At 47.6% G+C, this 26,924-nt stretch overlaps 10 non-coding genes across 10 annotated transcripts; all 10 read right to left on the reverse strand.

The window, feature by feature from the left end:
• Positions 1 to 515: 515 nt before the first annotated feature.
• On the reverse strand, positions 516 to 706 carry LOC130324903 (U2 spliceosomal RNA). The gene has a single exon (XR_008869810.1). It is a non-coding gene; the product is annotated as a U2 spliceosomal RNA (small nuclear RNA).
• A 2,090-nt stretch (positions 707 to 2,796) lies between these two features.
• Positions 2,797 to 2,987, reverse strand: LOC130324912 (U2 spliceosomal RNA). Its single transcript, XR_008869818.1, has one exon. It is a non-coding gene; the product is annotated as a U2 spliceosomal RNA (small nuclear RNA).
• A 2,093-nt stretch (positions 2,988 to 5,080) lies between these two features.
• On the reverse strand, positions 5,081 to 5,271 carry LOC130324913 (U2 spliceosomal RNA). The gene has a single exon (XR_008869819.1). It is a non-coding gene; the product is annotated as a U2 spliceosomal RNA (small nuclear RNA).
• Positions 5,272 to 7,357: 2,086 nt separating this feature from the next.
• Positions 7,358 to 7,548, reverse strand: LOC130324914 (U2 spliceosomal RNA). The gene has a single exon (XR_008869820.1). It is a non-coding gene; the product is annotated as a U2 spliceosomal RNA (small nuclear RNA).
• A 2,099-nt stretch (positions 7,549 to 9,647) lies between these two features.
• Positions 9,648 to 9,838, reverse strand: LOC130324915 (U2 spliceosomal RNA). The gene has a single exon (XR_008869821.1). It is a non-coding gene; the product is annotated as a U2 spliceosomal RNA (small nuclear RNA).
• Positions 9,839 to 11,938: 2,100 nt separating this feature from the next.
• Positions 11,939 to 12,129, reverse strand: LOC130324904 (U2 spliceosomal RNA). The gene has a single exon (XR_008869811.1). It is a non-coding gene; the product is annotated as a U2 spliceosomal RNA (small nuclear RNA).
• Positions 12,130 to 19,856: 7,727 nt separating this feature from the next.
• LOC130324905 (U2 spliceosomal RNA) lies at positions 19,857 to 20,047 on the reverse strand. The gene has a single exon (XR_008869812.1). It is a non-coding gene; the product is annotated as a U2 spliceosomal RNA (small nuclear RNA).
• A 2,099-nt stretch (positions 20,048 to 22,146) lies between these two features.
• LOC130324907 (U2 spliceosomal RNA) lies at positions 22,147 to 22,337 on the reverse strand. Its single transcript, XR_008869813.1, has one exon. It is a non-coding gene; the product is annotated as a U2 spliceosomal RNA (small nuclear RNA).
• Positions 22,338 to 24,434: 2,097 nt separating this feature from the next.
• On the reverse strand, positions 24,435 to 24,625 carry LOC130324908 (U2 spliceosomal RNA). The gene has a single exon (XR_008869814.1). It is a non-coding gene; the product is annotated as a U2 spliceosomal RNA (small nuclear RNA).
• A 2,108-nt stretch (positions 24,626 to 26,733) lies between these two features.
• On the reverse strand, positions 26,734 to 26,924 carry LOC130324909 (U2 spliceosomal RNA). The gene has a single exon (XR_008869815.1). It is a non-coding gene; the product is annotated as a U2 spliceosomal RNA (small nuclear RNA).

Consider the following 26,924-nt stretch of genomic DNA (forward strand, 5'->3'; position numbering starts at 1 on the left):
GCAATGACACACCTGTGTGAACAGCCAGGAGACCCCCCCCCCCATGTTATGTTACATAGTTACATAGTTAGTACGGTCGAAAAAAGACATATGTCCATCAAGTTCAACCAGGGAATTAAGGGGTAGGGGTGTGGCGCGATATTGGGGAAGGGATGAGATTTTATATTTCTTCATAAGCATTAATCTTATTTTGTCAATTAGGAACATTCAGCACCCACCCGCTATCAAGGCAGCTGCCTATCATGTCATGCCCTACCTGCACAGGTGTGCTGCCTACTCAAATGATCCAATTAAGGAGGCCATTTAGTCAGCAGCAGCAGAAGTCCTGTGCCTGGACGCTCCAACAGGGGCCAGACACAAGCAGAAGCAGAAGCAGCAGAAGCAGCAGCAGCACCACCTTTTGTTTTTTGGCTGCAGCAGCAGCAGCAGCAGCAAGGCCCACAGGGCTGGCTAGCTGGCTAGCCAGCAAGCAGGTAGCAATGAAAGTAGGAATCTTTCTTTTTAACCCTGTAAGGGGGTGGTGCACTGTACCCGAAGATACTGCCATATCGGGTCAATGCATAGGGCGACGGAAGCAAGCTTCGAAATCGGCCCCCGTTCTCAAAAATCCATTTAATATATGGTCCCCAGATAGGGGACGTATCAGATATTAAACTGATAAGAACAGATACTACACTTGATCTTAGCCAAAAGGCCGAGAAGCGATAACCGTGAAAGGGGCGGGCCCAACAAGGTCCCCTTCATGGGCACTATCACTGCTTGCTGTCAGGGAGGCTGCCAGACAATTTTCCATGCACACTCTGGGCTGGGGGGCAGTCAACCACCAGTACACACAGCAGAACCTAAACCCATACCATTATTGCTAAGCAGCAAGACAGGGGCCCATTGCACTCCCACGGGGCCTTTTTAAATGCAATCCATAACCCGGATTTGCCAGGAACCCTTCTTACTCCTCCTACTTGCATGTGACACTGGGCTTAGGATCTGCATAGGAAACACACACACAAGCACACACCTACCTTTGTTGCCTGCAGATGCCTCCTTGGCTGTCCCCAAACGGTATCAAACCAACACCCACGGGAAGCTGTAAGCATAGAGGACATGCCTGCACCCCATTGGACTTACCTGTGTGGGTTAAATCCGGGTTATTTGACAACCTATGGCGGTGATGGTTCTGCTCAGGCAGAGCAGTGCTGATGCTCCTCATAAAGCTGTCGCTGCTGTGAAGGTTCTAGGTGACATCACAAATCCCTATGGTTACATACACAACAAAGCTGGGTTGTTGTTGTTTACACTCTGCAAGGCCTGTGGAAGTGAGTGACATCATAGCACTGTAGTTCTGAGGGTTCTAGATGGATGCAACAATCTCCTGTTGCTTCTATGAAGGCCATAATAGACGACATCACCAAACAGCTCCATAGTCACATACACAGCAAAGGAGAGATGTTGTTTACACCTAGTGATGTCAGTGGTATTGAGTGACATCACAGCACAGTGCTAAGGCTCCTGGGCCTGGACACAGCAGCGGCTGCAATATCTCAACGGAGAATACGTTTATATATATGTGTGTGTGTGCGCGTATATATATATATATATATATATATATATATATATATATTTCTCCGCCGAAATCACTTTTAAACCCATTTCCACCTTTTTTTCCCTTCTCTTCCTCTTACTTTTTTTTCACGTTTTTTTACGTTTTTCTCCTTTTCGCCTCTTTTCTGGGCGTATTATTCTTCTTTTTCTTCTTTTTTTTCGTCTAATGCATACCCCATCAGTGCAGCAATGCTTATTCAATACCGCCAGCAGATGGAGACACTGGGGGATAATTTTCTAAGGATTTATACTGATTTTTCCTGTCTGAATTTGTCGCACAGAAAGTTGCAGGCCAAATATGTGTGACATTTCTGCGACTTTAGCTTCTAGAGCATTTTTACAACATTATACATAGGTGCTGAATACATAAAAAGCGACTGTTCAGCGACAGACAAGTCGCATCGGCTGAAAGTAGGCCAGAATGTCAGTCCATGTTGGAGCAGGTTTAGATACAGTCTAAAGCATAGATCTCAAAGTCTGTGCACAGAATTTAGCAAGGGCCTCGCACCTTCTGATGCATCAGGTAGGTGCACAATAGCATAGCCTAACCCTCTGTACTTTGGTCTATATTGATGCGGGACATAGACAGCCAGCTGATGACCAATCCATTAGTGCAATGGATGGCTGGAAGCATTTGTCTTTGCCTTTGCAATACCACAGAAGCAATGCATGGTCAATGTACAGCAATGACACACCTGTGTGAACAGCCAGGAGACCCCCCCCCCCCCATGTTATGTTACATAGTTACATAGTTAGTACGGTCGAAAAAAGACATATGTCCATCAAGTTCAACCAGGGAATTAAGGGGTAGGGGTGTGGCGCGATATTGGGGAAGGGATGAGATTTTATATTTCTTCATAAGCATTAATCTTATTTTGTCAATTAGGAACATTCAGCACCCACCCGCTATCAAGGCAGCTGCCTATCATGTCATGCCCTACCTGCACAGGTGTGCTGCCTACTCAAATGATCCAATTAAGGAGGCCATTTAGTCAGCAGCAGCAGAAGTCCTGTGCCTGGACGCTCCAACAGGGGCCAGACACAAGCAGAAGCAGAAGCAGCAGAAGCAGCAGCAGCACCACCTTTTGTTTTTTGGCTGCAGCAGCAGCAGCAGCAAGGCCCACAGGGCTGGCTAGCTGGCTAGCCAGCAAGCAGGTAGCAATGAAAGTAGGAATCTTTCTTTTTAACCCTGTAAGGGGGTGGTGCACTGTACCCGAAGATACTGCCATATCGGGTCAATGCATAGGGCGACGGAAGCAAGCTTCGAAATCGGCCCCCGTTCTCAAAAATCCATTTAATATATGGTCCCCAGATAGGGGACGTATCAGATATTAAACTGATAAGAACAGATACTACACTTGATCTTAGCCAAAAGGCCGAGAAGCGATAACCGTGAAAGGGGCGGGCCCAACAAGGTCCCCTTCATGGGCACTATCACTGCTTGCTGTCAGGGAGGCTGCCAGACAATTTTCCATGCACACTCTGGGCTGGGGGGCAGTCAACCACCAGTACACACAGCAGAACCTAAACCCATACCATTATTGCTAAGCAGCAAGACAGGGGCCCATTGCACTCCCACGGGGCCTTTTTAAATGCAATCCATAACCCGGATTTGCCAGGAACCCTTCTTACTCCTCCTACTTGCATGTGACACTGGGCTTAGGATCTGCATAGGAAACACACACACAAGCACACACCTACCTTTGTTGCCTGCAGATGCCTCCTTGGCTGTCCCCAAACGGTATCAAACCAACACCCACGGGAAGCTGTAAGCATAGAGGACATGCCTGCACCCCATTGGACTTACCTGTGTGGGTTAAATCCGGGTTATTTGACAACCTATGGCGGTGATGGTTCTGCTCAGGCAGAGCAGTGCTGATGCTCCTCATAAAGCTGTCGCTGCTGTGAAGGTTCTAGGTGACATCACAAATCCCTATGGTTACATACACAACAAAGCTGGGTTGTTGTTGTTTACACTCTGCAAGGCCTGTGGAAGTGAGTGACATCATAGCACTGTAGTTCTGAGGGTTCTAGATGGATGCAACAATCTCCTGTTGCTTCTATGAAGGCCATAATAGACGACATCACCAAACAGCTCCATAGTCACATACACAGCAAAGGAGAGATGTTGTTTACACCTAGTGATGTCAGTGGTATTGAGTGACATCACAGCACAGTGCTAAGGCTCCTGGGCCTGGACACAGCAGCGGCTGCAATATCTCAACGGAGAATACGTTTATATATATGTGTGTGTGTGCGCGTATATATATATATATATATATATATATATATATATATATATATATATATATATTTCTCCGCCGAAATCACTTTTAAACCCATTTCCACCTTTTTTTCCCTTCTCTTCCTCTTACTTTTTTTTCACGTTTTTTTACGTTTTTCTCCTTTTCGCCTCTTTTCTGGGCGTATTATTCTTCTTTTTCTTCTTTTTTTTCGTCTAATGCATACCCCATCAGTGCAGCAATGCTTATTCAATACCGCCAGCAGATGGAGACACTGGGGGATAATTTTCTAAGGATTTATACTGATTTTTCCTGTCTGAATTTGTCGCACAGAAAGTTGCAGGCCAAATATGTGTGACATTTCTGCGACTTTAGCTTCTAGAGCATTTTTACAACATTATACATAGGTGCTGAATACATAAAAAGCGACTGTTCAGCGACAGACAAGTCGCATCGGCTGAAAGTAGGCCAGAATGTCAGTCCATGTTGGAGCAGGTTTAGATACAGTCTAAAGCATAGATCTCAAAGTCTGTGCACAGAATTTAGCAAGGGCCTCGCACCTTCTGATGCATCAGGTAGGTGCACAATAGCATAGCCTAACCCTCTGTACTTTGGTCTATATTGATGCGGGACATAGACAGCCAGCTGATGACCAATCCATTAGTGCAATGGATGGCTGGAAGCATTTGTCTTTGCCTTTGCAATACCACAGAAGCAATGCATGGTCAATGTACAGCAATGACACACCTGTGTGAACAGCCAGGAGACCCCCCCCCCCATGTTATGTTACATAGTTACATAGTTAGTACGGTCGAAAAAAGACATATGTCCATCAAGTTCAACCAGGGAATTAAGGGGTAGGGGTGTGGCGCGATATTGGGGAAGGGATGAGATTTTATATTTCTTCATAAGCATTAATCTTATTTTGTCAATTAGGAACATTCAGCACCCACCCGCTATCAAGGCAGCTGCCTATCATGTCATGCCCTACCTGCACAGGTGTGCTGCCTACTCAAATGATCCAATTAAGGAGGCCATTTAGTCAGCAGCAGCAGAAGTCCTGTGCCTGGACGCTCCAACAGGGGCCAGACACAAGCAGAAGCAGAAGCAGCAGCAGCACCACCTTTTGTTTTTTGGCTGCAGCAGCAGCAGCAGCAAGGCCCACAGGGCTGGCTAGCTGGCTAGCCAGCAAGCAGGTAGCAATGAAAGTAGGAATCTTTCTTTTTAACCCTGTAAGGGGGTGGTGCACTGTACCCGAAGATACTGCCATATCGGGTCAATGCATAGGGCGACGGAAGCAAGCTTCGAAATCGGCCCCCGTTCTCAAAAATCCATTTAATATATGGTCCCCAGATAGGGGACGTATCAGATATTAAACTGATAAGAACAGATACTACACTTGATCTTAGCCAAAAGGCCGAGAAGCGATAACCGTGAAAGGGGCGGGCCCAACAAGGTCCCCTTCATGGGCACTATCACTGCTTGCTGTCAGGGAGGCTGCCAGACAATTTTCCATGCACACTCTGGGCTGGGGGGCAGTCAACCACCAGTACACACAGCAGAACCTAAACCCATACCATTATTGCTAAGCAGCAAGACAGGGGCCCATTGCGCTCCCACGGGGCCTTTTTAAATGCAATCCATAACCCGGATTTGCCAGGAACCCTTCTTACTCCTCCTACTTGCATGTGACACTGGGCTTAGGATCTGCATAGGAAACACACACACAAGCACACACCTACCTTTGTTGCCTGCAGATGCCTCCTTGGCTGTCCCCAAACGGTATCAAACCAACACCCACGGGAAGCTGTAAGCATAGAGGACATGCCTGCACCCCATTGGACTTACCTGTGTGGGTTAAATCCGGGTTATTTGACAACCTATGGCGGTGATGGTTCTGCTCAGGCAGAGCAGTGCTGATGCTCCTCATAAAGCTGTCGCTGCTGTGAAGGTTCTAGGTGACATCACAAATCCCTATGGTTACATACACAACAAAGCTGGGTTGTTGTTGTTTACACTCTGCAAGGCCTGTGGAAGTGAGTGACATCATAGCACTGTAGTTCTGAGGGTTCTAGATGGATGCAACAATCTCCTGTTGCTTCTATGAAGGCCATAATAGACGACATCACCAAACAGCTCCATAGTCACATACACAGCAAAGGAGAGATGTTGTTTACACCTAGTGATGTCAGTGGTATTGAGTGACATCACAGCACAGTGCTAAGGCTCCTGGGCCTGGACACAGCAGCGGCTGCAATATCTCAACGGAGAATACGTTTATATATATGTGTGTGTGTGCGCGTATATATATATATATATATATATATATATATATATATATATATTTCTCCGCCGAAATCACTTTTAAACCCATTTCCACCTTTTTTTCCCTTCTCTTCCTCTTACTTTTTTTTCACGTTTTTTTACGTTTTTCTCCTTTTCGCCTCTTTTCTGGGCGTATTATTCTTCTTTTTCTTCTTTTTTTTCGTCTAATGCATACCCCATCAGTGCAGCAATGCTTATTCAATACCGCCAGCAGATGGAGACACTGGGGGATAATTTTCTAAGGATTTATACTGATTTTTCCTGTCTGAATTTGTCGCACAGAAAGTTGCAGGCCAAATATGTGTGACATTTCTGCGACTTTAGCTTCTAGAGCATTTTTACAACATTATACATAGGTGCTGAATACATAAAAAGCGACTGTTCAGCGACAGACAAGTCGCATCGGCTGAAAGTAGGCCAGAATGTCAGTCCATGTTGGAGCAGGTTTAGATACAGTCTAAAGCATAGATCTCAAAGTCTGTGCACAGAATTTAGCAAGGGCCTCGCACCTTCTGATGCATCAGGTAGGTGCACAATAGCATAGCCTAACCCTCTGTACTTTGGTCTATATTGATGCGGGACATAGACAGCCAGCTGATGACCAATCCATTAGTGCAATGGATGGCTGGAAGCATTTGTCTTTGCCTTTGCAATACCACAGAAGCAATGCATGGTCAATGTACAGCAATGACACACCTGTGTGAACAGCCAGGAGACCCCCCCCCCCATGTTATGTTACATAGTTACATAGTTAGTACGGTCGAAAAAAGACATATGTCCATCAAGTTCAACCAGGGAATTAAGGGGTAGGGGTGTGGCGCGATATTGGGGAAGGGATGAGATTTTATATTTCTTCATAAGCATTAATCTTATTTTGTCAATTAGGAACATTCAGCACCCACCCGCTATCAAGGCAGCTGCCTATCATGTCATGCCCTACCTGCACAGGTGTGCTGCCTACTCAAATGATCCAATTAAGGAGGCCATTTAGTCAGCAGCAGCAGAAGTCCTGTGCCTGGACGCTCCAACAGGGGCCAGACACAAGCAGAAGCAGAAGCAGCAGAAGCAGCAGCAGCACCACCTTTTGTTTTTTGGCTGCAGCAGCAGCAAGGCCCACAGGGCTGGCTAGCTGGCTAGCCAGCAAGCAGGTAGCAATGAAAGTAGGAATCTTTCTTTTTAACCCTGTAAGGGGGTGGTGCACTGTACCCGAAGATACTGCCATATCGGGTCAATGCATAGGGCGACGGAAGCAAGCTTCGAAATCGGCCCCCGTTCTCAAAAATCCATTTAATATATGGTCCCCAGATAGGGGACGTATCAGATATTAAACTGATAAGAACAGATACTACACTTGATCTTAGCCAAAAGGCCGAGAAGCGATAACCGTGAAAGGGGCGGGCCCAACAAGGTCCCCTTCATGGGCACTATCACTGCTTGCTGTCAGGGAGGCTGCCAGACAATTTTCCATGCACACTCTGGGCTGGGGGGCAGTCAACCACCAGTACACACAGCAGAACCTAAACCCATACCATTATTGCTAAGCAGCAAGACAGGGGCCCATTGCACTCCCACGGGGCCTTTTTAAATGCAATCCATAACCCGGATTTGCCAGGAACCCTTCTTACTCCTCCTACTTGCATGTGACACTGGGCTTAGGATCTGCATAGGAAACACACACACAAGCACACACCTACCTTTGTTGCCTGCAGATGCCTCCTTGGCTGTCCCCAAACGGTATCAAACCAACACCCACGGGAAGCTGTAAGCATAGAGGACATGCCTGCACCCCATTGGACTTACCTGTGTGGGTTAAATCCGGGTTATTTGACAACCTATGGCGGTGATGGTTCTGCTCAGGCAGAGCAGTGCTGATGCTCCTCATAAAGCTGTCGCTGCTGTGAAGGTTCTAGGTGACATCACAAATCCCTATGGTTACATACACAACAAAGCTGGGTTGTTGTTGTTTACACTCTGCAAGGCCTGTGGAAGTGAGTGACATCATAGCACTGTAGTTCTGAGGGTTCTAGATGGATGCAACAATCTCCTGTTGCTTCTATGAAGGCCATAATAGACGACATCACCAAACAGCTCCATAGTCACATACACAGCAAAGGAGAGATGTTGTTTACACCTAGTGATGTCAGTGGTATTGAGTGACATCACAGCACAGTGCTAAGGCTCCTGGGCCTGGACACAGCAGCGGCTGCAATATCTCAACGGAGAATACGTTTATATATATGTGTGTGTGTGCGCGTATATATATATATATATATATATATATATATATATATATATATATATATATATATATATTTCTCCGCCGAAATCACTTTTAAACCCATTTCCACCTTTTTTTCCCTTCTCTTCCTCTTACTTTTTTTTCACGTTTTTTTACGTTTTTCTCCTTTTCGCCTCTTTTCTGGGCGTATTATTCTTCTTTTTCTTCTTTTTTTTCGTCTAATGCATACCCCATCAGTGCAGCAATGCTTATTCAATACCGCCAGCAGATGGAGACACTGGGGGATAATTTTCTAAGGATTTATACTGATTTTTCCTGTCTGAATTTGTCGCACAGAAAGTTGCAGGCCAAATATGTGTGACATTTCTGCGACTTTAGCTTCTAGAGCATTTTTACAACATTATACATAGGTGCTGAATACATAAAAAGCGACTGTTCAGCGACAGACAAGTCGCATCGGCTGAAAGTAGGCCAGAATGTCAGTCCATGTTGGAGCAGGTTTAGATACAGTCTAAAGCATAGATCTCAAAGTCTGTGCACAGAATTTAGCAAGGGCCTCGCACCTTCTGATGCATCAGGTAGGTGCACAATAGCATAGCCTAACCCTCTGTACTTTGGTCTATATTGATGCGGGACATAGACAGCCAGCTGATGACCAATCCATTAGTGCAATGGATGGCTGGAAGCATTTGTCTTTGCCTTTGCAATACCACAGAAGCAATGCATGGTCAATGTACAGCAATGACACACCTGTGTGAACAGCCAGGAGACCCCCCCCCCCATGTTATGTTACATAGTTACATAGTTAGTACGGTCGAAAAAAGACATATGTCCATCAAGTTCAACCAGGGAATTAAGGGGTAGGGGTGTGGCGCGATATTGGGGAAGGGATGAGATTTTATATTTCTTCATAAGCATTAATCTTATTTTGTCAATTAGGAACATTCAGCACCCACCCGCTATCAAGGCAGCTGCCTATCATGTCATGCCCTACCTGCACAGGTGTGCTGCCTACTCAAATGATCCAATTAAGGAGGCCATTTAGTCAGCAGCAGCAGAAGTCCTGTGCCTGGACGCTCCAACAGGGGCCAGACACAAGCAGAAGCAGAAGCAGCAGCAGCACCACCTTTTGTTTTTTGGCTGCAGCAGCAGCAGCAGCAAGGCCCACAGGGCTGGCTAGCTGGCTAGCCAGCAAGCAGGTAGCAATGAAAGTAGGAATCTTTCTTTTTAACCCTGTAAGGGGGTGGTGCACTGTACCCGAAGATACTGCCATATCGGGTCAATGCATAGGGCGACGGAAGCAAGCTTCGAAATCGGCCCCCGTTCTCAAAAATCCATTTAATATATGGTCCCCAGATAGGGGACGTATCAGATATTAAACTGATAAGAACAGATACTACACTTGATCTTAGCCAAAAGGCCGAGAAGCGATAACCGTGAAAGGGGCGGGCCCAACAAGGTCCCCTTCATGGGCACTATCACTGCTTGCTGTCAGGGAGGCTGCCAGACAATTTTCCATGCACACTCTGGGCTGGGGGGCAGTCAACCACCAGTACACACAGCAGAACCTAAACCCATACCATTATTGCTAAGCAGCAAGACAGGGGCCCATTGCACTCCCACGGGGCCTTTTTAAATGCAATCCATAACCCGGATTTGCCAGGAACCCTTCTTACTCCTCCTACTTGCATGTGACACTGGGCTTAGGATCTGCATAGGAAACACACACACAAGCACACACCTACCTTTGTTGCCTGCAGATGCCTCCTTGGCTGTCCCCAAACGGTATCAAACCAACACCCACGGGAAGCTGTAAGCATAGAGGACATGCCTGCACCCCATTGGACTTACCTGTGTGGGTTAAATCCGGGTTATTTGACAACCTATGGCGGTGATGGTTCTGCTCAGGCAGAGCAGTGCTGATGCTCCTCATAAAGCTGTCGCTGCTGTGAAGGTTCTAGGTGACATCACAAATCCCTATGGTTACATACACAACAAAGCTGGGTTGTTGTTGTTTACACTCTGCAAGGCCTGTGGAAGTGAGTGACATCATAGCACTGTAGTTCTGAGGGTTCTAGATGGATGCAACAATCTCCTGTTGCTTCTATGAAGGCCATAATAGACGACATCACCAAACAGCTCCATAGTCACATACACAGCAAAGGAGAGATGTTGTTTACACCTAGTGATGTCAGTGGTATTGAGTGACATCACAGCACAGTGCTAAGGCTCCTGGGCCTGGACACAGCAGCGGCTGCAATATCTCAACGGAGAATACGTTTATATATATGTGTGTGTGTGCGCGTATATATATATATATATATATATATATATATATATATATATATATATATATATTTCTCCGCCGAAATCACTTTTAAACCCATTTCCACCTTTTTTTCCCTTCTCTTCCTCTTACTTTTTTTTCACGTTTTTTTACGTTTTTCTCCTTTTCGCCTCTTTTCTGGGCGTATTATTCTTCTTTTTCTTCTTTTTTTTCGTCTAATGCATACCCCATCAGTGCAGCAATGCTTATTCAATACCGCCAGCAGATGGAGACACTGGGGGATAATTTTCTAAGGATTTATACTGATTTTTCCTGTCTGAATTTGTCGCACAGAAAGTTGCAGGCCAAATATGTGTGACATTTCTGCGACTTTAGCTTCTAGAGCATTTTTACAACATTATACATAGGTGCTGAATACATAAAAAGCGACTGTTCAGCGACAGACAAGTCGCATCGGCTGAAAGTAGGCCAGAATGTCAGTCCATGTTGGAGCAGGTTTAGATACAGTCTAAAGCATAGATCTCAAAGTCTGTGCACAGAATTTAGCAAGGGCCTCGCACCTTCTGATGCATCAGGTAGGTGCACAATAGCATAGCCTAACCCTCTGTACTTTGGTCTATATTGATGCGGGACATAGACAGCCAGCTGATGACCAATCCATTAGTGCAATGGATGGCTGGAAGCATTTGTCTTTGCCTTTGCAATACCACAGAAGCAATGCATGGTCAATGTACAGCAATGACACACCTGTGTGAACAGCCAGGAGACCCCCCCCCCCCCCCATGTTATGTTACATAGTTACATAGTTAGTACGGTCGAAAAAAGACATATGTCCATCAAGTTCAACCAGGGAATTAAGGGGTAGGGGTGTGGCGCGATATTGGGGAAGGGATGAGATTTTATATTTCTTCATAAGCATTAATCTTATTTTGTCAATTAGGAACATTCAGCACCCACCCGCTATCAAGGCAGCTGCCTATCATGTCATGCCCTACCTGCACAGGTGTGCTGCCTACTCAAATGATCCAATTAAGGAGGCCATTTAGTCAGCAGCAGCAGAAGTCCTGTGCCTGGACGCTCCAACAGGGGCCAGACACAAGCAGAAGCAGAAGCAGCAGAAGCAGCAGCAGCACCACCTTTTGTTTTTTGGCTGCAGCAGCAGCAAGGCCCACAGGGCTGGCTAGCTGGCTAGCCAGCAAGCAGGTAGCAATGAAAGTAGGAATCTTTCTTTTTAACCCTGTAAGGGGGTGGTGCACTGTACCCGAAGATACTGCCATATCGGGTCAATGCATAGGGCGACGGAAGCAAGCTTCGAAATCGGCCCCCGTTCTCAAAAATCCATTTAATATATGGTCCCCAGATAGGGGACGTATCAGATATTAAACTGATAAGAACAGATACTACACTTGATCTTAGCCAAAAGGCCGAGAAGCGATAACCGTGAAAGGGGCGGGCCCAACAAGGTCCCCTTCATGGGCACTATCACTGCTTGCTGTCAGGGAGGCTGCCAGACAATTTTCCATGCACACTCTGGGCTGGGGGGCAGTCAACCACCAGTACACACAGCAGAACCTAAACCCATACCATTATTGCTAAGCAGCAAGACAGGGGCCCATTGCACTCCCACGGGGCCTTTTTAAATGCAATCCATAACCCGGATTTGCCAGGAACCCTTCTTACTCCTCCTACTTGCATGTGACACTGGGCTTAGGATCTGCATAGGAAACACACACACAAGCACACACCTACCTTTGTTGCCTGCAGATGCCTCCTTGGCTGTCCCCAAACGGTATCAAACCAACACCCACGGGAAGCTGTAAGCATAGAGGACATGCCTGCACCCCATTGGACTTACCTGTGTGGGTTAAATCCGGGTTATTTGACAACCTATGGCGGTGATGGTTCTGCTCAGGCAGAGCAGTGCTGATGCTCCTCATAAAGCTGTCGCTGCTGTGAAGGTTCTAGGTGACATCACAAATCCCTATGGTTACATACACAACAAAGCTGGGTTGTTGTTGTTTACACTCTGCAAGGCCTGTGGAAGTGAGTGACATCATAGCACTGTAGTTCTGAGGGTTCTAGATGGATGCAACAATCTCCTGTTGCTTCTATGAAGGCCATAATAGACGACATCACCAAACAGCTCCATAGTCACATACACAGCAAAGGAGAGATGTTGTTTACACCTAGTGATGTCAGTGGTATTGAGTGACATCACAGCACAGTGCTAAGGCTCCTGGGCCTGGACACAGCAGCGGCTGCAATATCTCAACGGAGAATACGTTTATATATATGTGTGTGTGTGCGCGTATATATATATATATATATATATATATATATATATATATATATATTTCTCCGCCGAAATCACTTTTAAACCCATTTCCACCTTTTTTTCCCTTCTCTTCCTCTTACTTTTTTTTCACGTTTTTTTACGTTTTTCTCCTTTTCGCCTCTTTTCTGGGCGTATTATTCTTCTTTTTCTTCTTTTTTTTCGTCTAATGCATACCTGTTACGCCGAGCGCTCCGGGTTCCCGCTCCTCCCCGGAGCGCTCGCTTCACCTCCTCCGCTGCAGCGCCCCGGTCACGTCCTCTGACCCGGGGCGCTGCGATCCTGCTGCTAGCCGGGATGCGATTCGCGATGCGGGTAGCGCCCGCTCGCGATGCGCACCCCGGCTCTCCTACCTGACTCGCTCCCCGTCTGTTCTGTCCCGGCGCGCGCGGCCCCGCTCCCTAGGGCGCGCGCGCGCCGGGTCTCTGCGATTTAAAGGGCCACTGCGCCGCTGATTGGCGCAGTGGTTCCAATTAGAGTTATCACCTGTGCACTCCCTATATTACCTCACTTCCCTTGCACTCCCTTGCCGGATCTTGTTGCCTTAGTGCCAGTGAAAGCGTTCCTTGTGTGTCCCTTGCCAGTGTTTCCAGACCTTCTGCCGTTGCCCCTGACTACGATCCTTGCTGCCTGCCCCGACCTTCTGCTACGTCCGACCTTGCTTCTGCCTACTCCCTTGTACCGCGCCTATCTTCAGCAGCCAGAGAGGTGAGCCGTTGCTAGTGGATACGACCTGGTCACTACCGCCGCAGCAAGACCATCCCGCTTTGCGGCGGGCTCTGGTGAAAACCAGTAGTGGCTTAGAACCGGTCCACTAGCACGGTCCACGCCAATCCCTCTCTGGCACAGAGGGTCCACTACCTGCCAGCCGGCATCGTGACAGTAGATCCGGCCATGGATCCCGCTGAAGTTCCTCTGCCAGTTGTCGCTGACCTCACCACGGTGGTCGCCCAGCAGTCACAACAGATTGCGCAACAAGGCCAACAGCTGTCTCAACTGACCGTTATGCTACAACAGTTGCTACCACAGCTTCAGCAGTCATCTCCTCCGCCAGCTCCTGCACCTCCTCCGCAGCGAGTGGCCGCTCCTGGGATACGCTTATCCTTGCCGGATAAGTTTGATGGGGACTCTAAGTTTTGCCGTGGCTTCCTTTCCCAATGTTCCCTGCATCTGGAGATGATGTCGGACCTGTTTCCCACTGAAAGGTCTAAGGTGGCTTTCGTAGTCAGTCTTCTGTCCGGAAAAGCCCTGTCATGGGCCACACCGCTCTGGGACCGCAATGACCCCGTCACTGCCTCAGTACACTCCTTCTTCTCGGAAATCCGAAGTGTCTTTGAGGAACCTGCCCGAGCCTCTTCTGCTGAGACTGCCCTGTTGAACCTGGTCCAGGGTAATTCTTCCGTTGGCGAGTATGCCGTACAATTCCGTACACTTGCTTCAGAATTGTCCTGGAATAATGAGGCCCTCTGCGCGACCTTCAAAAAAGGCCTATCCAGCAACATTAAAGATGTTCTGGCCGCACGAGAAATTCCTGCTAATCTACATGAACTTATTCACCTAGCCACTCGCATTGACATGCGTTTTTCTGAAAGGCGTCAGGAACTCCGCCAAGATATGGACTCTGTTCGCACGAGGCGTTTCGTCTCCTCGGCTCCTCTCTCCTCTGGTCCCCTGCAATCTGTTCCTGTGCCTCCCGCCGTGGAGGCTATGCAGGTCGACCGGTCTCGCCTGACACCTCAAGAGAGGACACGACGCCGTATGGAGAACCTCTGCCTGTACTGTGCTAGTACCGAACACTTCCTGAGGGATTGTCCTATCCGTCCTCCCCGCCTGGAAAGACGTACGCTGACTCCGCACAAAGGTGAGACAGTCCTTGATGTCTACTCTGCTTCTCCACGTCTTACTGTGCCTGTGCGGATGTCTGCTTCTGCCTTCTCCTTCGCTACAGTGGCCTTCTTGGACTCTGGTTCTGCAGGAAATTTTATTTTGGCCTCTCTCGTCAACAGGTTCAACATCCCAGTGACCAGTCTCGCCAGACCCCTCTACATCAATTGTGTAAATAATGAAAGATTGGACTGTACCATACGTTTCCGCACGGAGCCCCTTCTTATGAGCATCGGATCTCATCATGAGAGGATTGAACTTTTGGTCCTCCCCAATTGCACCTCGGAGATTCTCCTTGGACTTCCCTGGCTTCAACTTCATTCCCCAACCCTGGATTGGTCCACTGGGGAGATCAAGAGTTGGGGGTCCTCTTGTTCCAAGAACTGTCTAAAACCGGTTCCCAGTAACCCTTGCCGTAACTCTGTGGTTCCTCCAGTAACCGGTCTCCCCAAGGCCTATATGGACTTCGCGGATGTTTTCTGCAAAAAACAAGCTGAGACTCTACCTCCTCACAGGCCTTATGATTGCCCTATCGACCTCCTCCCGGGTACTACTCCACCCCGGGGCAGAATTTATCCTCTCTCTGCCCCAGAGACTCTTGCCATGTCCGAATACGTCCAGGAGAATCTAAAAAGGGGCTTTATCCGTAAATCCTCCTCTCCTGCCGGAGCCGGATTTTTCTTTGTCTCCAAAAAAGATGGCTCCCTACGTCCCTGCATTGACTACCGCGGTCTTAATAAAATCACGGTTAAGAACCGCTACCCCTTACCCCTCATCTCTGAACTCTTTGATCGCCTCCAAGGTGCCCACATCTTCACTAAATTGGACTTAAGAGGCGCCTATAACCTCATCCGCATCAGAGAGGGGGACGAGTGGAAAACGGCATTTAACACCAGAGATGGACACTTTGAGTATCTGGTCATGCCCTTTGGACTGTGCAATGCCCCTGCCGTCTTCCAAGACTTTGTCAATGAAATTTTTCGTGATCTATTATACTCCTGTGTTGTGGTATATCTGGACGATATCCTAATTTTTTCTGCCAATCTAGAGGAACACCGCCGGCATGTCCGTATGGTTCTTCAGAGACTTCGTGACAACCAACTCTATGCCAAAATTGAGAAATGTCTGTTTGAATGCCAATCTCTTCCTTTTCTAGGATATTTGGTCTCTGGCCAGGGACTACAGATGGATCCAGACAAACTCTCTGCCGTCTTAAATTGGCCACGCCCCTCCGGACTCCGTGCTATCCAACGCTTTTTGGGGTTCGCCAATTATTACAGGCAATTTATTCCACATTTTTCTACCATTGTGGCTCCTATCGTGGCTTTAACCAAGAAAAATGCTGATCCCAAGTCCTGGCCTCCTCAAGCAGAAGACTCCTTTAAACAACTCAAGTCTGCCTTTTCTTCGGCTCCCGTGCTCTCCAGACCTGACCCTTCCAAACCCTTCCTATTGGAGGTTGATGCCTCCTCAGTAGGAGCTGGAGCTGTTCTTCTACAAAAAAATCCTTCCGGGCATGCTGTCACTTGTGGTTTTTTCTCTAGGACCTTCTCTCCAGCGGAGAGGAACTACTCCATCGGGGATCGAGAACTTCTAGCCATTAAATTAGCACTTGAGGAATGGAGGCATCTGCTGGAGGGATCAAGATTTCCTGTTATTATCTACACCGACCACAAGAACCTCTCCTACCTCCAGTCGGCCCAACGGCTGAATCCTCGCCAGGCCCGGTGGTCTCTGTTCTTTGCCCGATTTAATTTTGAGATTCACTTTCGTCCTGCCGATAAGAACATTAGAGCCGATGCTCTCTCTCGTTCCTCGGATGCCTCAGAAGTTGATCTCCCTCCGCAACACATCATTCCACCTGACTGCCTGATCTCCACTTCTCCTGCCTCCATCAGACAGACTCCTCCAGGAAAGACCTTTGTTTCTCCACGCCAACGCCTCGGAATCCTCAAATGGGGTCACTCCTCCCATCTCGCAGGTCATGCGGGCATCAAGAAATCTGTGCAACTCATCTCCCGCTTCTATTGGTGGCCAACTCTGGAGACGGATGTTGGGGACTTTGTGCGAGCCTGCACTATCTGTGCCCGGGATAAGACTCCTCGCCAGAAGCCCGCTGGTTTTCTTCATCCTCTGCCTGTCCCCGAACAGCCTTGGTCTCTGATTGGTATGGATTTTATTACTGATTTACCCCCTTCCCGTGGCAACACCGTTATTTGGGTGGTCGTTGATCGATTCTCCAAAATGGCACATTTCATTCCTCTTCCTGGTCTTCCTTCTGCGCCTCAGTTGGCTAAACAATTTTTTGTACACATTTTTCGTCTTCACGGGTTGCCTACGCAGATTGTCTCGGATAGAGGGGTTCAATTCGTGTCTAAATTCTGGAGAGCTCTCTGTAAACAACTCAAGATTAAATTAAATTTTTCCTCTGCATATCATCCCCAGTCCAATGGACAAGTAGAAAGAATTAACCAGATCCTGGGTGATTATTTGCGACATTTTGTTTCCTCCCGCCAGGATGACTGGGCAGATCTCCTTCCATGGGCCGAATTCTCGTATAACTTCAGGGTCTCTGAATCTTCCTCCAAATCCCCATTTTTCGTGGTGTACGGCCGTCACCCTCTTCCCCCCCTCCCTACCCCCTTGCCCTCTGGTCTGCCCGCTGTGGATGAAATTTCTCGTGACCTTTCCATTATATGGAGAGAGACCCAAAATTCTCTCTTACAGGCTTCTTCACGCATGAAGAGGTTCGCGGATAAGAAAAGAAGAGCTCCCCCCGTTTTTTCCCCTGGAGACAAGGTATGGCTCTCCGCTAAATATGTCCGCTTCCGTGTCCCTAGCTACAAGTTGGGACCACGCTATCTTGGTCCTTTCAAAATTCTGTGTCAAATTAATCCTGTCTCTTATAAACTTCTTCTTCCTCCTTCTCTTCGTATCCCTAATGCCTTTCACGTCTCTCTTCTCAAACCACTCATCCTCAACCGTTTTTCTCCCAAATCTGTTCCTCCCACTCCTGTTTCCGGCTCCTCGGACGTCTTCTCGGTCAAGGAGATTTTGGCTGCCAAAAAGGTCAGAGGAAAAAATTTTTTTTTAGTAGACTGGGAGGGTTGTGGTCCTGAAGAGAGATCCTGGGAACCTGAGGACAACATCCTTGACAAAAGTCTGCTCCTCAGGTTCTCAGGCTCCAAGAAGAGGGGGAGACCCAAGGGGGGGGGTACTGTTACGCCGAGCGCTCCGGGTTCCCGCTCCTCCCCGGAGCGCTCGCTTCACCTCCTCCGCTGCAGCGCCCCGGTCACGTCCTCTGACCCGGGGCGCTGCGATCCTGCTGCTAGCCGGGATGCGATTCGCGATGCGGGTAGCGCCCGCTCGCGATGCGCACCCCGGCTCTCCTACCTGACTCGCTCCCCGTCTGTTCTGTCCCGGCGCGCGCGGCCCCGCTCCCTAGGGCGCGCGCGCGCCGGGTCTCTGCGATTTAAAGGGCCACTGCGCCGCTGATTGGCGCAGTGGTTCCAATTAGAGTTATCACCTGTGCACTCCCTATATTACCTCACTTCCCTTGCACTCCCTTGCCGGATCTTGTTGCCTTAGTGCCAGTGAAAGCGTTCCTTGTGTGTCCCTTGCCAGTGTTTCCAGACCTTCTGCCGTTGCCCCTGACTACGATCCTTGCTGCCTGCCCCGACCTTCTGCTACGTCCGACCTTGCTTCTGCCTACTCCCTTGTACCGCGCCTATCTTCAGCAGCCAGAGAGGTGAGCCGTTGCTAGTGGATACGACCTGGTCACTACCGCCGCAGCAAGACCATCCCGCTTTGCGGCGGGCTCTGGTGAAAACCAGTAGTGGCTTAGAACCGGTCCACTAGCACGGTCCACGCCAATCCCTCTCTGGCACAGAGGGTCCACTACCTGCCAGCCGGCATCGTGACAATACCCCATCAGTGCAGCAATGCTTATTCAATACCGCCAGCAGATGGAGACACTGGGGGATAATTTTCTAAGGATTTATACTGATTTTTCCTGTCTGAATTTGTCGCACAGAAAGTTGCAGGCCAAATATGTGTGACATTTCTGCGACTTTAGCTTCTAGAGCATTTTTACAACATTATACATAGGTGCTGAATACATAAAAAGCGACTGTTCAGCGACAGACAAGTCGCATCGGCTGAAAGTAGGCCAGAATGTCAGTCCATGTTGGAGCAGGTTTAGATACAGTCTAAAGCATAGATCTCAAAGTCTGTGCACAGAATTTAGCAAGGGCCTCGCACCTTCTGATGCATCAGGTAGGTGCACAATAGCATAGCCTAACCCTCTGTACTTTGGTCTATATTGATGCGGGACATAGACAGCCAGCTGATGACCAATCCATTAGTGCAATGGATGGCTGGAAGCATTTGTCTTTGCCTTTGCAATACCACAGAAGCAATGCATGGTCAATGTACAGCAATGACACACCTGTGTGAACAGCCAGGAGACCCCCCCCCCCATGTTATGTTACATAGTTACATAGTTAGTACGGTCGAAAAAAGACATATGTCCATCAAGTTCAACCAGGGAATTAAGGGGTAGGGGTGTGGCGCGATATTGGGGAAGGGATGAGATTTTATATTTCTTCATAAGCATTAATCTTATTTTGTCAATTAGGAACATTCAGCACCCACCCGCTATCAAGGCAGCTGCCTATCATGTCATGCCCTACCTGCACAGGTGTGCTGCCTACTCAAATGATCCAATTAAGGAGGCCATTTAGTCAGCAGCAGCAGAAGTCCTGTGCCTGGACGCTCCAACAGGGGCCAGACACAAGCAGAAGCGGAAGCAGCAGAAGCAGCAGCAGCACCACCTTTTGTTTTTTGGCTGCAGCAGCAGCAGCAGCAAGGCCCACAGGGCTGGCTAGCTGGCTAGCCAGCAAGCAGGTAGCAATGAAAGTAGGAATCTTTCTTTTTAACCCTGTAAGGGGGTGGTGCACTGTACCCGAAGATACTGCCATATCGGGTCAATGCATAGGGCGACGGAAGCAAGCTTCGAAATCGGCCCCCGTTCTCAAAAATCCATTTAATATATGGTCCCCAGATAGGGGACGTATCAGATATTAAACTGATAAGAACAGATACTACACTTGATCTTAGCCAAAAGGCCGAGAAGCGATAACCGTGAAAGGGGCGGGCCCAACAAGGTCCCCTTCATGGGCACTATCACTGCTTGCTGTCAGGGAGGCTGCCAGACAATTTTCCATGCACACTCTGGGCTGGGGGGCAGTCAACCACCAGTACACACAGCAGAACCTAAACCCATACCATTATTGCTAAGCAGCAAGACAGGGGCCCATTGCACTCCCACGGGGCCTTTTTAAATGCAATCCATAACCCGGATTTGCCAGGAACCCTTCTTACTCCTCCTACTTGCATGTGACACTGGGCTTAGGATCTGCATAGGAAACACACACACAAGCACACACCTACCTTTGTTGCCTGCAGATGCCTCCTTGGCTGTCCCCAAACGGTATCAAACCAACACCCACGGGAAGCTGTAAGCATAGAGGACATGCCTGCACCCCATTGGACTTACCTGTGTGGGTTAAATCCGGGTTATTTGACAACCTATGGCGGTGATGGTTCTGCTCAGGCAGAGCAGTGCTGATGCTCCTCATAAAGCTGTCGCTGCTGTGAAGGTTCTAGGTGACATCACAAATCCCTATGGTTACATACACAACAAAGCTGGGTTGTTGTTGTTTACACTCTGCAAGGCCTGTGGAAGTGAGTGACATCATAGCACTGTAGTTCTGAGGGTTCTAGATGGATGCAACAATCTCCTGTTGCTTCTATGAAGGCCATAATAGACGACATCACCAAACAGCTCCATAGTCACATACACAGCAAAGGAGAGATGTTGTTTACACCTAGTGATGTCAGTGGTATTGAGTGACATCACAGCACAGTGCTAAGGCTCCTGGGCCTGGACACAGCAGCGGCTGCAATATCTCAACGGAGAATACGTTTATATATATGTGTGTGTGTGCGCGTATATATATATATATATATATATATATATATATATATATATATATATATATTCTCCGCCGAAATCACTTTTAAACCCATTTCCACCTTTTTTTCCCTTCTCTTCCTCTTACTTTTTTTTCACGTTTTTTTACGTTTTTCTCCTTTTCGCCTCTTTTCTGGGCGTATTATTCTTCTTTTTCTTCTTTTTTTTCGTCTAATGCATACCCCATCAGTGCAGCAATGCTTATTCAATACCGCCAGCAGATGGAGACACTGGGGGATAATTTTCTAAGGATTTATACTGATTTTTCCTGTCTGAATTTGTCGCACAGAAAGTTGCAGGCCAAATATGTGTGACATTTCTGCGACTTTAGCTTCTAGAGCATTTTTACAACATTATACATAGGTGCTGAATACATAAAAAGCGACTGTTCAGCGACAGACAAGTCGCATCGGCTGAAAGTAGGCCAGAATGTCAGTCCATGTTGGAGCAGGTTTAGATACAGTCTAAAGCATAGATCTCAAAGTCTGTGCACAGAATTTAGCAAGGGCCTCGCACCTTCTGATGCATCAGGTAGGTGCACAATAGCATAGCCTAACCCTCTGTACTTTGGTCTATATTGATGCGGGACATAGACAGCCAGCTGATGACCAATCCATTAGTGCAATGGATGGCTGGAAGCATTTGTCTTTGCCTTTGCAATACCACAGAAGCAATGCATGGTCAATGTACAGCAATGACACACCTGTGTGAACAGCCAGGAGACCCCCCCCCCCATGTTATGTTACATAGTTACATAGTTAGTACGGTCGAAAAAAGACATATGTCCATCAAGTTCAACCAGGGAATTAAGGGGTAGGGGTGTGGCGCGATATTGGGGAAGGGATGAGATTTTATATTTCTTCATAAGCATTAATCTTATTTTGTCAATTAGGAACATTCAGCACCCACCCGCTATCAAGGCAGCTGCCTATCATGTCATGCCCTACCTGCACAGGTGTGCTGCCTACTCAAATGATCCAATTAAGGAGGCCATTTAGTCAGCAGCAGCAGAAGTCCTGTGCCTGGACGCTCCAACAGGGGCCAGACACAAGCAGAAGCAGAAGCAGCAGAAGCAGCAGCAGCACCACCTTTTGTTTTTTGGCTGCAGCAGCAGCAGCAGCAAGGCCCACAGGGCTGGCTAGCTGGCTAGCCAGCAAGCAGGTAGCAATGAAAGTAGGAATCTTTCTTTTTAACCCTGTAAGGGGGTGGTGCACTGTACCCGAAGATACTGCCATATCGGGTCAATGCATAGGGCGACGGAAGCAAGCTTCGAAATCGGCCCCCGTTCTCAAAAATCCATTTAATATATGGTCCCCAGATAGGGGACGTATCAGATATTAAACTGATAAGAACAGATACTACACTTGATCTTAGCCAAAAGGCCGAGAAGCGATAACCGTGAAAGGGGCGGGCCCAACAAGGTCCCCTTCATGGGCACTATCACTGCTTGCTGTCAGGGAGGCTGCCAGACAATTTTCCATGCACACTCTGGGCTGGGGGGCAGTCAACCACCAGTACACACAGCAGAACCTAAACCCATACCATTATTGCTAAGCAGCAAGACAGGGGCCCATTGCACTCCCACGGGGCCTTTTTAAATGCAATCCATAACCCGGATTTGCCAGGAACCCTTCTTACTCCTCCTACTTGCATGTGACACTGGGCTTAGGATCTGCATAGGAAACACACACACAAGCACACACCTACCTTTGTTGCCTGCAGATGCCTTCCTTGGCTGTCCCCAAACGGTATCAAACCAACACCCACGGGAAGCTGTAAGCATAGAGGACATGCCTGCACCCCATTGGACTTACCTGTGTGGGTTAAATCCGGGTTATTTGACAACCTATGGCGGTGATGGTTCTGCTCAGGCAGAGCAGTGCTGATGCTCCTCATAAAGCTGTCGCTGCTGTGAAGGTTCTAGGTGACATCACAAATCCCTATGGTTACATACACAACAAAGCTGGGTTGTTGTTGTTTACACTCTGCAAGGCCTGTGGAAGTGAGTGACATCATAGCACTGTAGTTCTGAGGGTTCTAGATGGATGCAACAATCTCCTGTTGCTTCTATGAAGGCCATAATAGACGACATCACCAAACAGCTCCATAGTCACATACACAGCAAAGGAGTGATGTTGTTTACACCTAGTGATGTCAGTGGTATTGAGTGACATCACAGCACAGTGCTAAGGCTCCTGGGCCTGGACACAGCAGCGGCTGCAATATCTCAACGGAGAATACGTTTATATATATGTGTGTGTGTGCGCGTATATATATATATATATATATATATATATATATATATATATATATATTTCTCCGCCGAAATCACTTTTAAACCCATTTCCACCTTTTTTTCCCTTCTCTTCCTCTTACTTTTTTTTCACGTTTTTTTACGTTTTTCTCCTTTTCGCCTCTTTTCTGGGCGTATTATTCTTCTTTTTCTTCTTTTTTTTCGTCTAATGCATACCCCATCAGTGCAGCAATGCTTATTCAATACCGCCAGCAGATGGAGACACTGGGGGATAATTTTCTAAGGATTTATACTGATTTTTCCTGTCTGAATTTGTCGCACAGAAAGTTGCAGGCCAAATATGTGTGACATTTCTGCGACTTTAGCTTCTAGAGCATTTTTACAACATTATACATAGGTGCTGAATACATAAAAAGCGACTGTTCAGCGACAGACAAGTCGCATCGGCTGAAAGTAGGCCAGAATGTCAGTCCATGTTGGAGCAGGTTTAGATACAGTCTAAAGCATAGATCTCAAAGTCTGTGCACAGAATTTAGCAAGGGCCTCGCACCTTCTGATGCATCAGGTAGGTGCACAATAGCATAGCCTAACCCTCTGTACTTTGGTCTATATTGATGCGGGACATAGACAGCCAGCTGATGACCAATCCATTAGTGCAATGGATGGCTGGAAGCATTTGTCTTTGCCTTTGCAATACCACAGAAGCAATGCATGGTCAATGTACAGCAATGACACACCTGTGTGAACAGCCAGGAGACCCCCCCCCCCATGTTATGTTACATAGTTACATAGTTAGTACGGTCGAAAAAAGACATATGTCCATCAAGTTCAACCAGGGAATTAAGGGGTAGGGGTGTGGCGCGATATTGGGGAAGGGATGAGATTTTATATTTCTTCATAAGCATTAATCTTATTTTGTCAATTAGGAACATTCAGCACCAACCCGCTATCAAGGCAGCTGCCTATCATGTCATGCCCTACCTGCACAGGTGTGCTGCCTACTCAAATGATCCAATTAAGGAGGCCATTTAGTCAGCAGCAGCAGAAGTCCTGTGCCTGGACGCTCCAACAGGGGCCAGACACAAGCAGAAGCAGAAGCAGCAGAAGCAGCAGCAGCACCACCTTTTGTTTTTTGGCTGCAGCAGCAGCAGCAGCAAGGCCCACAGGGCTGGCTAGCTGGCTAGCCAGCAAGCAGGTAGCAATGAAAGTAGGAATCTTTCTTTTTAACCCTGTAAGGGGGTGGTGCACTGTACCCGAAGATACTGCCATATCGGGTCAATGCATAGGGCGACGGAAGCAAGCTTCGAAATCGGCCCCCGTTCTCAAAAATCCATTTAATATATGGTCCCCAGATAGGGGACGTATCAGATATTAAACTGATAAGAACAGATACTACACTTGATCTTAGCCAAAAGGCCGAGAAGCGATAACCGTGAAAGGGGCGGGCCCAACAAGGTCCCCTTCATGGGCACTATCACTGCTTGCTGTCAGGGAGGCTGCCAGACAATTTTCCATGCACACTCTGGGCTGGGGGCAGTCAACCACCAGTACACACAGCAGAACCTAAACCCATACCATTATTGCTAAGCAGCAAGACAGGGGCCCATTGCACTCCCACGGGGCCTTTTTAAATGCAATCCATAACCCGGATTTGCCAGGAACCCTTCTTACTCCTCCTACTTGCATGTGACACTGGGCTTAGGATCTGCATAGGAAACACACACACAAGCACACACCTACCTTTGTTGCCTGCAGATGCCTCCTTGGCTGTCCCCAAACGGTATCAAACCAACACCCACGGGAAGCTGTAAGCATAGAGGACATGCCTGCACCCCATTGGACTTACCTGTGTGGGTTAAATCCGGGTTATTTGACAACCTATGGCGGTGATGGTTCTGCTCAGGCAGAGCAGTGCTGATGCTCCTCATAAAGCTGTCGCTGCTGTGAAGGTTCTAGGTGACATCACAAATCCCTATGGTTACATACACAACAAAGCTGGGTTGTTGTTGTTTACACTCTGCAAGGCCTGTGGAAGTGAGTGACATCATAGCACTGTAGTTCTGAGGGTTCTAGATGGATGCAACAATCTCCTGTTGCTTCTATGAAGGCCATAATAGACGACATCACCAAACAGCTCCATAGTCACATACACAGCAAAGGAGAGATGTTGTTTACACCTAGTGATGTCAGTGGTATTGAGTGACATCACAGCACAGTGCTAAGGCTCCTGGGCCTGGACACAGCAGCGGCTGCAATATCTCAACGGAGAATACGTTTATATATATGTGTGTGTGTGCGCGTATATATATATATATATATATATATATATATATATATATATATATATATATATATATATTTCTCCGCCGAAATCACTTTTAAACCCATTTCCACCTTTTTTTCCCTTCTCTTCCTCTTACTTTTTTTTCACGTTTTTTTACGTTTTTCTCCTTTTCGCCTCTTTCTGGGCGTATTATTCTTCTTTTTCTTCTTTTTTTCGTCTAATGCATACCCCATCAGTGCAGCAATGCTTATTCAATACCGCCAGCAGATGGAGACACTGGGGGATAATTTTCTAAGGATTTATACTGATTTTTCCTGTCTGAATTTGTCGCACAGAAAGTTGCAGGCCAAATATGTGTGACATTTCTGCGACTTTAGCTTCTAGAGCATTTTTACAACATTATACATAGGTGCTGAATACATAAAAAGCGACTGTTCAGCGACAGACAAGTCGCATCGGCTGAAAGTAGGCCAGAATGTCAGTCCATGTTGGAGCAGGTTTAGATACAGTCTAAAGCATAGATCTCAAAGTCTGTGCACAGAATTTAGCAAGGGCCTCGCACCTTCTGATGCATCAGGTAGGTGCACAATAGCATAGCCTAACCCTCTGTACTTTGGTCTATATTGATGCGGGACATAGACAGCCAGCTGATGACCAATCCATTAGTGCAATGGATGGCTGGAAGCATTTGTCTTTGCCTTTGCAATACCACAGAAGCAATGCATGGTCAATGTACAGCAATGACACACCTGTGTGAACAGCCAGGAGACCCCCCCCCCCATGTTATGTTACATAGTTACATAGTTAGTACGGTCGAAAAAAGACATATGTCCATCAAGTTCAACCAGGGAATTAAGGGGTAGGGGTGTGGCGCGATATTGGGGAAGGGATGAGATTTTATATTTCTTCATAAGCATTAATCTTATTTTGTCAATTAGGAACATTCAGCACCCACCCGCTATCAAGGCAGCTGCCTATCATGTCATGCCCTACCTGCACAGGTGTGCTGCCTACTCAAATGATCCAATTAAGGAGGCCATTTAGTCAGCAGCAGCAGAAGTCCTGTGCCTGGACGCTCCAACAGGGGCCAGACACAAGCAGAAGCAGAAGCAGCAGAAGCAGCAGCAGCACCACCTTTTGTTTTTTGGCTGCAGCAGCAGCAGCAGCAGCAAGGCCCACAGGGCTGGCTAGCTGGCTAGCCAGCAAGCAGGTAGCAATGAAAGTAGGAATCTTTCTTTTTAACCCTGTAAGGGGGTGGTGCACTGTACCCGAAGATACTGCCATATCGGGTCAATGCATAGGGCGACGGAAGCAAGCTTCGAAATCGGCCCCCGTTCTCAAAAATCCATTTAATATATGGTCCCCAGATAGGGGACGTATCAGATATTAAACTGATAAGAACAGATACTACACTTGATCTTAGCCAAAAGGCCGAGAAGCGAT

This window comes from Hyla sarda, unplaced genomic scaffold (genome assembly GCF_029499605.1).
Source record: "Hyla sarda isolate aHylSar1 unplaced genomic scaffold, aHylSar1.hap1 scaffold_2681, whole genome shotgun sequence".
In the NCBI taxonomy this organism is placed as follows: domain Eukaryota; kingdom Metazoa; phylum Chordata; class Amphibia; order Anura; family Hylidae; genus Hyla; species Hyla sarda.